We start from the raw sequence: 14,383 nt of genomic DNA, 5'->3' as shown, positions 1-14,383 counted from the left end.
TCAGTGGGCCAATTGCTGGGCTGTGAAGGGACATCATAGTGGCCTCAGCCCCTTGTCATTTACGTGGCATTTCTGAATATAAACAAGTCAAAGTGTGCTGTGTGCAAGGCATTATTTCAAATCACCTTCTCAGAACATGTCTACCAATGAAAAAGTATAAAAATCCTCTGAATTCTGATTCAAACATAGCAATAACAAAAGTGATTCAGACAAGAAGCTAAATAACACATGGATATTTGATACTTGTGATAGACATTTTAATTTTTGCATATGATAATACTATTGTGATTGTCTTTCTTAAAGACTATTATATTTAAATACAACCTGAATCATACGTAGATACAATGATGTGAAGACTGAGGTTACCTTCCAAGTAAGCATATGAGAATGAAAGAGAGCCAGGCATGATGAGGCACATCTACAATCCCTGCACTCAGGATGGGAGAGGTAGGAGGATCTGTGAGTTCAAGGCCAGCCTGGAACTATAGAGTGAGTTCCAGGTCAGCCTGGACTAAAGTGAGACCCTACCTTAAAAGAGAGAGAGAGAGTGAAAGGGGTTGAGAGAAGTAGGTGTGAACAAATCTAAAACCCATCCTCTGGTAACTGTTAAAGCTGTGTGACACATCACAGGTTTTCATAGTACCACTCTATCCATTTCTGGATATGCCTCAAGGTTTCATGATAAAAGGTTAAAAAAATAATTTCAGGTATCTCATGTGAGATTCCAGAGTCTCTTCACTGTAAGTAAAATGCAAGAAACCTAATAGCATAATGGAAACTGGTTTTGAAATGTCTAATTTCTACCAAAAATGTGTAACAAAGTTAAACTCTGTATAGGATGTCAAAGCAAGCTAGATAAAGTGATGGTCCATCAACCTACACTGACCCACAAAATATTTGATTTTGTTCAAATTAAACAAAGTTTCAGTAATATCCCTGCTTAGGTCAAAACGCCATCCTCCACCTCTACCTTCTGGAATCCAAAAAGTGGATGAAGTTTTCTCACCAGAAGCAGGGGATAATTCACTGAACAAATCCAGTCAAAATAGGGACTTAGTGGCTACTCAATCCTTCTCAAAGTCAGTTTAGACTAGCTCTCTACAATGTGGATTCTCCGGGCCATTGCCACTTCTCAAGTAGTCAGGGATTCTTTCATAGAGAGACCTTAGGGAGTACCTGTGTTAAGGCTGTTCAGTTTGGGTCTTTTTGTATGTGTGAGTAAAACAAAGGAGATTCACTGAAGAAAAAAAAAAGTGTGAGAAAGCCCAAAGTGCCGGGGCAAGCATGCTTATGATTCTGGTCAGTATCTCAAGAAGAGAAGAAAAAAGAAAAGATTATGCTTTTTGAGTTAGAAGTCAGAAATGTAGGCAGGCTTGGCAGTGGGTTCTACAAGTAGCTGCCAGTATGGGTCTTTCTAAGCAGCAACATAACCCACACAAATGAAGGGCTCCAGGCACCTGACATATATCTGGCTTGTTCCTCATTTATTTCTACCAAAGTACTGTGAGTGTTTTATTGCTGCCCTCCCAGGAAAGGGAGTCTCTGCTTGACAATAAAAGAGATCTTTGAACATTGTATGTTGGATAACTCCACAGTCAGCTGCACATCGTGTTTATTGACTGGGAGAAAGATGTCATCTGTGTGGCAGGACAAGCATCTGAACATGGCTGGACCCACAGCCAGTTGAGAGTGTTTAGCTTTATTCTCTACCTCTGCCCAGCATTGCTCTGTGAGGGAGACAGATTGGTATTGTGGACATAGCTACAGCCTGGCTCTGAAAAAGTAAGTACCATCCAAATGTCCCTAGAGCATTCCTGGATATTGGTATCTCCTCTCCTGCCACTTGTAATCTCTGACACTCCCAACCCTCATCAGTGGTGGGCTTTAAAGACCCTCAGCCTTAGGAGTACAGCCACATTCCATTTCCACATCACACTCTCCTGGCATTCCCTCACTAGTGGCCTCACATGTGACAATGATATGTGAAGCTTCCTCTTGCATCTCTAAGCCACAGACCTGGTATGAGGAACTCTGGCACCATAAGCTCCCCAAATCCTTCTTCTTACCAATTTAACCCAGGTAGCCTCCTGCCTTTGTTGCTGTAATTAACCCCCATCTCAGGTGTCTGACACTTGCATCAGAGTCACCTGATGGCCCCCTCACAATGCAGATTGACAGCTCCACCTGAGAGCTTCTGACATGGAAAAATCTGCATTCCTAATGACTTGCCGGATGTTGTGGATGGTGCTGGTCCAAGTGAGACAGTGTCCCCATTACCAGGGAACAAAATACAAATATAGTCTGGGCCTGCAATCTGTTACCTATTCAGAGGCCAGCTTTCAAGAGTTTGACCAAAAACATCATATTAGGCCACAAGTCCAGAATGTTTGCTCCTAGTTAACCTAAACACCACCATCTTAGAGGTCACACCACTGAGCACTACATTGTTTGCTTCCCCCTATCTTGCTGGAGGTAACACTTCTGACATGTGGATTGCGGCCATTGTCTAGGTTACTTTGCAAACCTGAAAGGTCTCGTTTGCTAAAATATTGAATCCCCATTCAATCATATTTCAAACATTGAATCATAATTCTGATGGGTGATTAGGATGGGACAAAGGGCCTGGCATCTCTGTTTATACATTGTGTCTGGTCCCTTTGCAGCTTAAACTTTTGAGTCAAATTTCACTCAGCTCTAAATGTAGACATGCTTATTGTTTGGGAAATGTTCTGCCCAAGACAATAATATGGGTTAATTTTTTTTTTTTTTTTTTTTTGCCTGTTGAAGCAACATGTGTTTCTTCTACTCCATCTTAGTACTTTCTCTGTAACTCAAGCACCAACAGTCCCTCAGCTTTGATAAGGCCCAGCCCAAACTGTGAAGCCCTGACATCAAGCACCGTGGTGATGACACAGAGGAGGAGCTCAGCCATTCTTACTTCAAGCACTGAAAGTCTTTTAGCAAGATGACACCAGAAACAAGGACTTGATAACTCCTGGGTTAAGTTACTATCTGTTGTGTACCAAGTTCAAGGCCAGGATTTGTGCACACACAGCATAATAATTACTTTTCTCACTGCTGTAACAAAACCCATGTAAGGAAGGAAAGATTTATTTGGGCGAGCCTGAGGTGCTGATCACACTGCATCCTCATTCAGAAAGCAGAAAGAGATGAGTACTGGTACTCTACTTAATTTCTCCTTTTGATTCATCCTGGAACTCTAGCCTATGTGATGGTGCCTCCCACATTCAAAATGTGATTCACATTCAGGGTGGGTCTTCCCTCCTCAGTTAAACCTTTCTGGAAATACCCCCAGAGATATGCCTAGGGATGTGTCTCCTAGGTGATTCTAAATCCTACCAAGTTGACAGTGAATATTAATCATCACAAAGAGGCTCCATGGCTTGTTAGTCATTTATTTCCTATGACTAATGGACAATTATCAACATAAGCTCAGAAAATTAATAACAGCTTAGGTGATCTTTTTACTCAAGGGAGCAGGTTGAGCACCTGCTTTGTCACCATTGGCTCCCTTGAGCTGGAGAGCTGAAGTCCAAATCAAGCAGCCTTGCCTGTCTCATTGGTTTCATTTCCAGAGCCCCTTCTCCCCACCATCTCTGATGGAAGGTGATCTGCCTCCTTTACCATGGACCTGTTCCATTAGTGCTGGGCAAACTGCAAAAAACTTCCCTCCCTACATACAATCCTGCTGCTCCTCTCAGGGGCTAGAAAGCTGGACTCATTACACACACTATTAGCCATAAAGGCTTTGGGAGTGATTAGAGAGAAACAAGAGCTCCCCCAGTGGCTTCCTATGGATGGTCAGAAATGTTTGTCATTGTCCTGAAACAACTATATGTCACAGGGACGTATAACTTGGCTGAGTCTAAGCAGACCCTTGGCTCTGCACTGGTTTATTTATGTCTTTTATTGGGAGCTTTTAAAGAATTATTTTCCCCAGTCAGCCTACAGCACTGGTGGAAACCACACTGTCAGCCACAGAACTCAGAATCATGTCACTATCCAGTAATTATGTCCTTGCTCCTCTATAGAGAGTGAAAACTGTGCTCCATTGAAAGAGGGACAATGGTGTGTGTGTGTGTGTGTGTGTGTGTGTGTGTGTGTGTGTGTGTACACATATATACATGTGTGACCATGTAAAAAAAACATGGTTCAAGATCCCTGCCCCCACCAGTCTTTGGGAAGGCTCAGCTGGAGTTCTGGCATCTTGCAACAAAATGTGACAATTTATTTGCAGAAACCCCATTATGGCTAATATAAGTTTAAAAACTCTTTTTTAAGAAAAGATAATGATATCTAGCCATTTCAAGATTATTTTGTGCAGTGCACCCTGCTTTAAAAGAGAAGAATAAATTTTGCAACTAACATCACAAAGCTACTCATAGCAATTCAACTCACATAAAATAATTAAAACTAAATAAATCTGATACCAGTGCTAAATGCTTTTCAAATCTCTCCTTAAATACATCAAGCTTGGAAATTCACACAAGTAGGAAAACACATGCTGCACACTTAGGCATCAGTGGTAATTCTCAGGCATCCCACTTTAAGAGAAATAATTGGACAAAATTTTAAATTTACATGGAGTTAGAGAGTACTGTAATTTACAGAAATGGGAATTTCAAATGTAGAGAACCTTTCAACAGGAAAAAAACTGTATCCTTGAACCTGTCCTACTCAACATGTATGACAGCATCCTGGGTAAAGACAGAAAGAATGCTTTTCCAATTTACAGAGGAAACAAAAGTGAGTGGAATAAGCGATCCAATAGAGAATAAAGATGATTCACATTGATTTTGACAGCCTTGAAGAAATTGTACCCTTTACTAAAGTAATTCTATTCTACATCTGGAAATTGATTCTAGGGAAAAGGGTCTAAGAATGTTGGAAGAGGAAAAAAAAAAGGAAAAGGAAGCCACATCCATAGGGATGTTCCATACAGTCTTATTTATAGAGGGGAGCAATCACTGCAAGCTGATAGCAAGGGAATGTTGTAGTAAATTATAATCATGCACATAATGAAATATTATGCTGCGATATTTATGAAAAATTGCATAATGAAAAAATGTGCTAATTAATTAAGATTTTAAAAGGATCAAGGGCTAGAGAGATGCTGAGTGGTAGGTGCACTTTCTGTGCAAGCCTGAGATCTGAGGGGGCCTAATACTGTCTGGGATCAAATCTCCAAAACTCACATAAACAGCTAGGCATGGCCATGTGTACCTGTAACCCCCAGCCCCACAAAGGATCAGGATATTAAACATGAAAATTTTTGGAGACAGGTTCTTTCTGGGTGACCTAGCCTAGGTTGGAACTCATTATGCAACCCAGCCTAGCCTTCTAAATGCTGTAATTACAAGCATGGGCCATCTTCAAAAAAGTTTTTGTTACTCTGATACACAGGGAAAATATAGCTAGAAAAAAGTGGACCAACTTCACAGCACCTTATTCTGCCATGGTCATACTTCTTAACACAAGCAGATATCAAACATCTACCTAGGCCAGTATCAAAGGGGTGACTTCTTTCTTCCTATCTGTGATTTACAATTTCCTTGAATATACATGCAAGAGATTTCAATTTCCTCAAGAGGACCCAGTTATAGCTGGATCAGGTCACTGAGCTCACAACCTTTCTTTTGCAATAAAAACTCTGGCCCTGCTAGCAGCTTCCCAGTTCACTTGGCCTCCTGCTCTTTCTTTTTCTCTGCTCTAAGAGATATTCATTCTTACCAACTAATTATAGGCATCATGGGTGCAGCAAGGAGTCAAAAAGCTTCAATAGGCCTTTGTAACTAATTCTACCCAGACTCTGAGGCCTTACCCTCTAGAAAAATAAGAAAAAAGTCTCCCTGAACCAACCTTCTAACAACAGGTGCATGATCTGGGCCTCCCTGATGATGACCACTTGGGTGGATGTATGCAATGAAAGAACTCATTTCACACAGCTGCAGACATGCCAAAACCCTCCAGAATGTAGAAGTCAAGCTTCTGTGGGCTTCAAGTAAACTGGTACTTTCTTAACCCAAGTCTCAAAGCCTTGACACAGCTGTCCCTTCTTTGAATGCCATTCTTCTACAAGCACTTGACTGTGTCACCAGTAACTTTCTGTCTTTGATCAATATCCCTCTTTTGAGAAGACCTCTTCACGTAAATATCTGAAATCCTTTACTATGCCTCACTCATATCCCAGCTGCCCTGTCCCCTCCCTTGATTGTTTTCACCACTACATCTATCCTATTCTTACACAACCCATATTTTCCTGACCTGTTTATTGTTTTCTACTGCAGAATTCTAGGAGGACAGAGATAGCTTTTCCTGTACTTTCTGACCCTATAAAGCTCACTCCCTAGAAGATCGTCTGACACATTGTAGGCACTCATGACATTTGCAATGTAAATATGAGAGACAGTCTGTCAGAGTGAGCATTTGTCTGGCATTTGCTAACTGCAGAGAACATCTGCATACGCCACCTTTCTCACTTCTCTTCAAACCCCTGAGAGATGAGTGGTATCACGTTCACTTTACAAATGGGCAAATTGGGGCCAAGAGAGGGGAGCAGTGTGCTCAAGGTCTCTTAGGTAGTGTGTCACTTTTCTAGAGCTGCCATACATAAGTACTAGATTGAATGGCTGGATGACGTTTATTTTCTCACAACTATAGAGGCTGGAAGTGCAAATTCAAGGTGTTGGCAGGGTGGTTCATTTCTTCTGCAGTTTCTCTTCTTAGCTGACAGATGGTTGTGTGTTCACACAGTTTTCCGTCTGTTTGTGCCTGTGTTCTAATCTTTTCTTCTCACCAGGACTCTAGTTATTGAGTTAGTTCCTATCCATGTGGCCTCATTATAGTTTAACTACTTTTTCAAAGACATAGCTACAAATACATGCATATTCTGACATGCCAAGAGTAAGCACTTTACCATATGAATTAGGTGGAAGGACCCAATTTGCCCACATCAGGTAGCAAGTAGGGGGTGGAGCTAGAATTTGAACACTGGTCTCCTGAGTGTCACATGAACCCTTTCCCCTCCACTTTGTTCTCCCTACTCTGGAATAGCTCCAGACCTTGAGACAGAGAGCCACCTCCTTACAGGCACAGTCCACCCTGCCCTGTATCCGTCCACAACAGGATCTCCCTTCCTTCCTCCACGCATGTACAATCTCCCACTTCCTAGGATGGCATGTGGTCCAATTTCTCCTCCAGCCTTGAATCTTCTTAGTCCAATTCTTCTGGTGCTTCAGAGCCCATTGAGAGTCTCACGGGGACCATCTTGTGCACTGCGTCATCTGCACAAAGCATTTCTCTTCCAAACAGTTCCCTAGGCAGCAAAGCAGCACAACAGAAACTCACAGCCCAAATGACCCCCAAGAGAGCCCAAGATACTACTCCAGAAGGGCGGGTGAGAGCTTATGCAGAGGAGGGCCTAAGAAGACCAGGGCTCCACTTGATGCTATCTGTTCTCTCACCCCAACTCCCCACAGTTTCTGTTTCCTCTTGCAAATTCTTTGTAGACACCTTTTGTCAACTTCTTTCTAGGCTCTAATTTATTCTGAGCATTTCCCACTGATGGACACTATTATCCAATGCTCTGGCCAGGCCTCAGCAATGACCTGTTACTAATTCTCTCACACTCAATTCTGATCCCATAATGCTATTAAAAAAAGAAAAAAGAAAAAAGTAAAGAAAACACCTTGACTAAACCACAAAGCAGACTCTAGCCACCAACTGAATTGACAAGCAAGTCAGACTGGCCAGTAGATCTGATCAACTGGCCAATGATTGATCATTAAGAAACCTTTGGGGGTAAAGGGATGGCTCAGTCAGTAAAGTGCTTGCTGTGCAAGCATGAGGACCAAAGTTTGGATCCCCAGCACCCATGCAAAAGTTGGGCATGGTGATGTGTGCCAATAATCCTAGTACTTGGCAGTCAAAGATAGGTGGATCATCAAGACAAACTAGCCAAATTGGTGAGCTTCATGATCAGTGAGAGACCCTGTCTCAGTAAGAAACATGGAGAAAGATTGAGAATGACTCCAAGTGATGACTTCTGTCATCCACATACATGCACATATACATATACACACAAGTGCACACACACATAAAAGCACACATCCATACACAAACACATCATGCACACACACACAAGCAGAACAAAACACACCCATCTATTGTACAGAGCAAAGCTTTAGAGTATGGTTTCCATGCAGACAGGTCTATGATGGGAATATAGACAAAGAGAAAGAAAAGATTCCCATTCATTCAGTAGACATTCAGCTCTTCCAAGTCTTAGGCACCTGTTAGGCTCTTGAATAACCTGAATCAACCAGACACAGTCAAAGCCTTCAAGAAATCCACATATTCCCAGAGTTCAAGGTGGCAAGACACAAGAAGTGTATGCTGAGGTAGAGTGGCTTTTCTTGGAGAAGCTACAGAATTGACCTTGAAGAGGATGTCAGGTGGAGAAGGCTGGGGCAGAGATCAGTAGCTGAAGAGTGGTGGCTGAAAGCCACTCACCATGCTGCCTCAGGATTGTCTGTGGCCCTTCTCATAGTCCCTCTACTGGTCCACATGATTGAGTTCGAGCCTCCACAAGGAGGTTCCCACTGCAGAACAAGGTCCAGATACACACACACACACACAAGCTTCCACAGTCTTATCCCTACACTCACACCACATATTCACACTCATACACTGTCATGCTCTTATACAGTCATACACTCCCACCCTCAACACACTGACACATTAATTTTTAAATTTTTTTGTTTATTTTTATTTATTTATTTGAGAATGGCAGAGAGAGACTGATAGAGAAAGAGAATGGGCATGCCAGGGCTTCCAGCCACTGCAAACGAACTCCAGATGCATGCACCTCCTTGTGCATCTGGCTAACGTGGGTCCTGGGGAATCGAGCCACGAACCGGGGTCCTTAGGCTTCACAGGCAAGCACTTAACCACTAAGCCATCCCTCCAGCCCCACTGACACATTTACACTTGTGTTCCACACATTAATACATGCATATTCAAATGCATGGATTTACTCATTTCATGCTCATGTATACACTCACATACACTCGAGTAGGTGTGCATACACGTGCTTTAACTTTTTCTCTCATCTTCAGTCTGTTTCAAATTAAGTGAATCCCAATGATGGTAAGATAGTAAAATAAAAAGGATATTACATAGAGGTAGAGATTTCCCTCAACATCTTTGTCAAGGCACATTTGGGTTTTGTAGGTCTTTCTTTCTTGCCAACCTTTGCCTGTTGTCAAGCCAGAAATCTGAAGGATTTCATGAAGCTGTGAGTCATATCTTGTCTTCTGGTTCTAACTCTTTGTAGTGTCACCTCTCTCTCAGGACAGCAAGGTCCATGATGTCTTCAAACCTGTTACCTCACTGACCCTTCCACTCTGCTCCCTGGAGTTTCTGCTCTTCTACACTGGATGTGGCTCTCACCTGAGGGTGGCTATAACTCTCAGTGCCCATTTATTCTTCCCACAACTGGGAACAATCCTCCCCAAGATACCTGATCACTTAAATGTCTCCTTTCTAGCAAAGTCTACCCTATTCACTCTGTAGAAACCTACATTGTTGCCTCTCTCTCAGCTGTGGTTCCTGACACTTGATCCATCTAACAGAGTATACTTTTCTTATGTGTTCTGTCTCCATTTACTTGAGGAGATGGCAAGCTTCCAGGGAACAGGGACAGCTATCAGTTTGGACCATAATCAGCATTTGACCTTAGAATGAGGATGGTGTGAGGCAGTAGTCTTTACACTGGGAAGCTACCAAAGCAAGGGCTAGAGGGGTCTGTGATAGAGGGTTCTGCAAGGCTCCTTCTCCATACAGGACAGTTCCTTTGTTGTTTTATATATCTGAGCATTTGTGTAATATTCCATCTACCTCGCAGGCACCATGGCTACAGAGTGAACTGGCCACGCTCTGTGAGGCTCTGGTAGCCAACAGCACCTAATTCATGTGAGCCTGGTGTGAGATCCTGGACCTAGGGTGCCTGGTCAGCAATCTTGCTTGGCTAGTCTTTTTGAGCAGAACTGATACAACATTTTGTTCTACCACAGACAAATGAAACTCTGAATCACCTGCTTAGCTTGAGTGAGACAGTCTAGCTTGGGCATCTCTCCAATAATCTAGAGACTCCTCAAGTGGAACTTCCTCAAATTCCTTCCCTTGGACCTCAGATTTTACTTGTTGAAGTAGCTAAATGCTCAGACTTTATTGCCATGCTTCTTGTTCCCCTGAACACTGGGATATGGTGGCAAGTGCCTATACAGAGAGGTGGCAAACTGTGTATACAAGTTTGGGCTGGCAGATAGATGATTCTGTTTAGGATGCTTGGCACTGGAAGAAGGTTTATTTGAAGGCTATTTTGAGGATGGAGCAACTTAAGGACCATGAAGCCTTTGAGACCTCATCATTAATTGGATACAGAGCCAGAGTATGCGCACTTAACTATAAAGATGGAATTGTCTGTCCAGGGTCAGGTGACCTGTCTATAAGCACAGGAGAGGAGTTTATGGTATACAGATTGAGACCTGTGCAGTGCTGAAGTTTGATGTACAGAATCTTGTGACAGGCTCCTTTGACAACACTGTGGACTGGTAGGAATGGAGAGCTGGAGCCAGAACCTAGCACTTCGAAGGGAACACAGGGACAGTGTTTAGTGTGGACTATACTAATGAACTGGATATCTTAGTAAGTATCTCTGTGGATTTCACTATGAAAATATGGGCTTTATCTACTGAGACATGCCTGAACATACTGACTGGGTCACCAAGACGGGTTTGTATAAGTGCAAAGTCAAGTCTCTCTTGCACAGGCCTGGATACTATATCCTCTTAAGTGTGGGCAAATGTGAAATCAAGACTTGGCCAGTTGGGAGAGAAATCAATTGCAAGTGCTTAAATCCATTGCCTGCCTTTGAAGATAAAAGTGACAGCCTGTGGCTGGAGAGATGACTTAGCAGTTAAGGTGTTTGTCTGTGAGACCAAAGGACCTCAGTTCAATTCCCCAGGATACACATAAGCCAGCTACACAAGGGGCACATGCATCTGGAGTTTGTTTGCACTGGCTAAAGGCCCTGGTGTGCCCATTCTCCCTCTGTCTCTCTTCTCTCTCTTTCTCTCTCTCTTTCTCTGCTTGCAAATAAATAAAAATTTTAAGAAATGGTTTGAAAAAAAAGAAGTGTCAGCCTGCAGCCAGGACTTCATTTTGACAACAACTATATGATCTGTAGTTTGGCCCAAGTCTCAACCAATGAGACTATGACAGTTATGATATTCTCAGGGTGCTAAGCTTTGAAGATGTCTGCCTTTGACAAATGCTACCTACACATCATGGACTTGCAGATAGAGACCCTGATTAGCCACTGGCTTTTGCCAGACTACAGGAAGTCAAAGATGGACTCCAGCTTCCTAGAACATAAAGCAACCTGACTAATTGGAGTGGGCCAGCACAATAAACCTTGGCTTGGTTGGTGTTGAAGGTACACAGCTGACACCATGAACCACCATCACTGATTTACTTGGGATGCCAGGACAGCAGGTTTGGAGTGCAACCTTTGCAGTAGCCGACTGTACAAACCAAAGTTCTCAGCTAATGGCATCATCCCACAGTGCATAACAATTTATCTCTGCTTGCCAGGAGCCAGGAATTGGTGGAGGAGGGCTTGTTTTATGAAATCCACAGCAGCATGCTAATGGAGTATACCATGGACTTCATTTGTCCTTAGTTATGTTGCTCAGTATAAGTTTATCATTCTCAAATGGCATACTGGTTTTCAGTAAAGAAAGTTAAAAAAGAAGATTTCAGCTAAAGAAAAACTTCCACTGCTTTAGATAAAAGTTTAAAAAAAAAAAACACTGTGGAAAGCTCATAGAGACAAAATGAAACAGTAAAATTTAACTTTACTGCTTATCATGGTGAGATATTAGCCAAGTCATATATGCTCTGAGTCTCAGTTTCCATATTTAAAGGGTGAAGGTGGTGCAGAGCATTATTAGCAATAGGTAACCCTCTGCAAGTCCCAAGCACCAGGCAAACCTGAATATAGGAGGTCTTCACTGAAGGAGACAGAGGGTGGCTGTGCCTGGAAAAAGCAAACTGTCATAAATGACGGGCTTCCAGAGCCTTCACAGGCAATGCAGATGTTTCCGTGGCTCTGCTAGGAGACATGAAGTATGGATAGAGGATAAGGCTGACTCAGGTTGAGTAATCAGAAACCAAAGCATTTGCAGCCACTTTTGGAGTATAGACATGGAATGCTCCATGAGAAAAGATCCTAAACAAATGGTCCAACCCACCTTTTTTCTTTACTCCCTTGCCAGGGATTAAACAGCATATCCAAAGCCACAGACAAGTCATAATACACCCATATTTTATCTGGGTCATATCATATGCAGCATAATTAATGTTTAAAAAGCATTTCTGCAATAAAATGTCTCTGTGATAACCAGCATGCATCATGAGGATGCTGTGGCTGTGTTTAATTTGATTGCAAAAGAGATTTCTAGTTAGTGGAGCATTGCTGCCAATGGCCCTTTACTGGACACAGCTAAACACAGCCAAATGATTGCATTTCCAATCAGAGGCAGAGCCTGGGACCGACAGGTCCCCTGTGAGTATGTTTCCTGGCCATGAAAGCCCTTTGTTCACTGTCTGGTTCTGCAAGCATGTCTTCTCAGATATCTCGTGATCACTGGACTGTTTACCAGCATCTCGAAGGAGGCTCCTTGCATGAATGTTATAAAAGAGATCTCCACTGAGATTGCCTGATAGCAGACCTCTGTCGAGTCATTCTCTCAATTTGGTGAGCTGATGAAAGGCATAAATTATCTCAAAGCACTAAAGTTTGACGATTTCTTCATAAATGAATGTTTTAGTCCCCACATAACAATAGAGGTAAAATGAGTTGGGATGAGTGATAAATGAAAAGAACCAATTTCTGGCTGGACCAATGGAGCTCCTTCACTCATCCTCTCCACTTCCTGGCTTCTTCACTGTCTCCCTGCTCCCTGCGCTCTGTCTCTCTTTCTCTCCCTGAACCTTAGGTAGGGATGCTCCTACCTTAGGTTGGAGGTCATGCTTGTCTCACCTATGAATTGGCAGGAGTCTGGCTGGGTCTGATAGAAATGAGGCTGATTTATAGACTTAGGAAATACCATCCACTAGCTCTAAAGGAAACGTTCCCTTGCCCCTAGCTTGGCTATTGACAAATGGGTCAGTTTTCATATCCAATGTTACAGATTTAACTTCATGAGTGTGGCCTTCAACCTAATTCATAGTTAATCAGAATATAACCATATTCTAAATTGTCAAAAGGTGCATACTGAGGCTTGGGAGAGGGCTCAGTGGGCAAAGTGCTTGCTGTGTGAGTATAAAGATGTGAGTTTGATCCATAGCACCCATGGAAAAGCCAAGCAGAGCCGTGCCTGCCTGTAATCTCATCAGTGGGGAGACAGAGACAGGAGAATCCATAGGGCTTGCTAGCTAGCTAGCCTAGTCAAATTGATAAGCCCTAGGTTCAGCAAGAAACCCTGTCTAAAAAATGAACATCTAAGTTGAATGAACTTGATGGTTACAATGACAATTTCACATATATTTGCATCACAACTTGCTCAAAAATGTTACTTTGTGTAACAAAATTGGGCTTGTGAGTGTGAATGCTTGTGTGTTCAGTCCTTGCCCTGCCATTCCTTCTATTTCCATAAAGCTAAGCCTGTCTTACAATAGGAATTCTATGTAAGTTTCACTGTAAGTATTAAGCAGCAAGCCCTTGAAGTATGTATAATACTCAATAGTCAGCAAACACCCTAAATATGTGTTTTCTCAAGGAAACTGCTTAGCTCCCTTGTAGCTCCCTCATCTGAGGACTTCCCAGTGTGATCTCTCCACTCAAACAATCTTTCTCTGGTCTGCCTTAGACATCCTTCAGACTTCAGCAAAGATAATGCTTCCTCCTCAAGAACTGTCCTTAACCCAGAGATAGTAAGTAGTTGAATCCATGTGCGGCCACTGAGCCCTTCATTTCCTCTACTGCAGCAGGTACAGAAAGTGACTGTATTCATTGTTGGCATATCTGACTTCACTACAAAGCAGATGTGCAGTGGTGGAAGGGAGTATGGGCATCTTAGTCACCACTATATGCCAGGTGCTTAGCATAAGTACTAACCCCAAAAGGCATGAGCTATTTATTTAATGCATGTGCTTTTCAATTAATAAGTTAATTCATTTGCAGATGCAGATATTGAAATCCAGTTTTAGCAGAGGTACTTACTGTACCCCATATCTGTGTGTTCCTCCATTTCCCAGCTTCATTGCATCAGACAAGGCCTCATGAAAACTTCTGGTT

At 42.6% G+C, this 14,383-nt stretch overlaps 1 pseudogene; it reads left to right on the top strand.

Moving 5' to 3' along the window:
• LOC101609383 overlaps positions 1 to 11,468 on the top strand; it is a 145,644-nt pseudogene extending 134,176 nt beyond the window's left edge.
• The last annotated feature ends 2,915 nt before the right edge of the window (positions 11,469 to 14,383 follow it).

Source organism: Jaculus jaculus, chromosome 1, assembly GCF_020740685.1.
Source record: "Jaculus jaculus isolate mJacJac1 chromosome 1, mJacJac1.mat.Y.cur, whole genome shotgun sequence".
Classification (NCBI taxonomy): domain Eukaryota; kingdom Metazoa; phylum Chordata; class Mammalia; order Rodentia; family Dipodidae; genus Jaculus; species Jaculus jaculus.
Note: the sequence above shows the minus strand (reverse complement) of the source record. Positions and strands in the feature narration are given on the sequence as shown.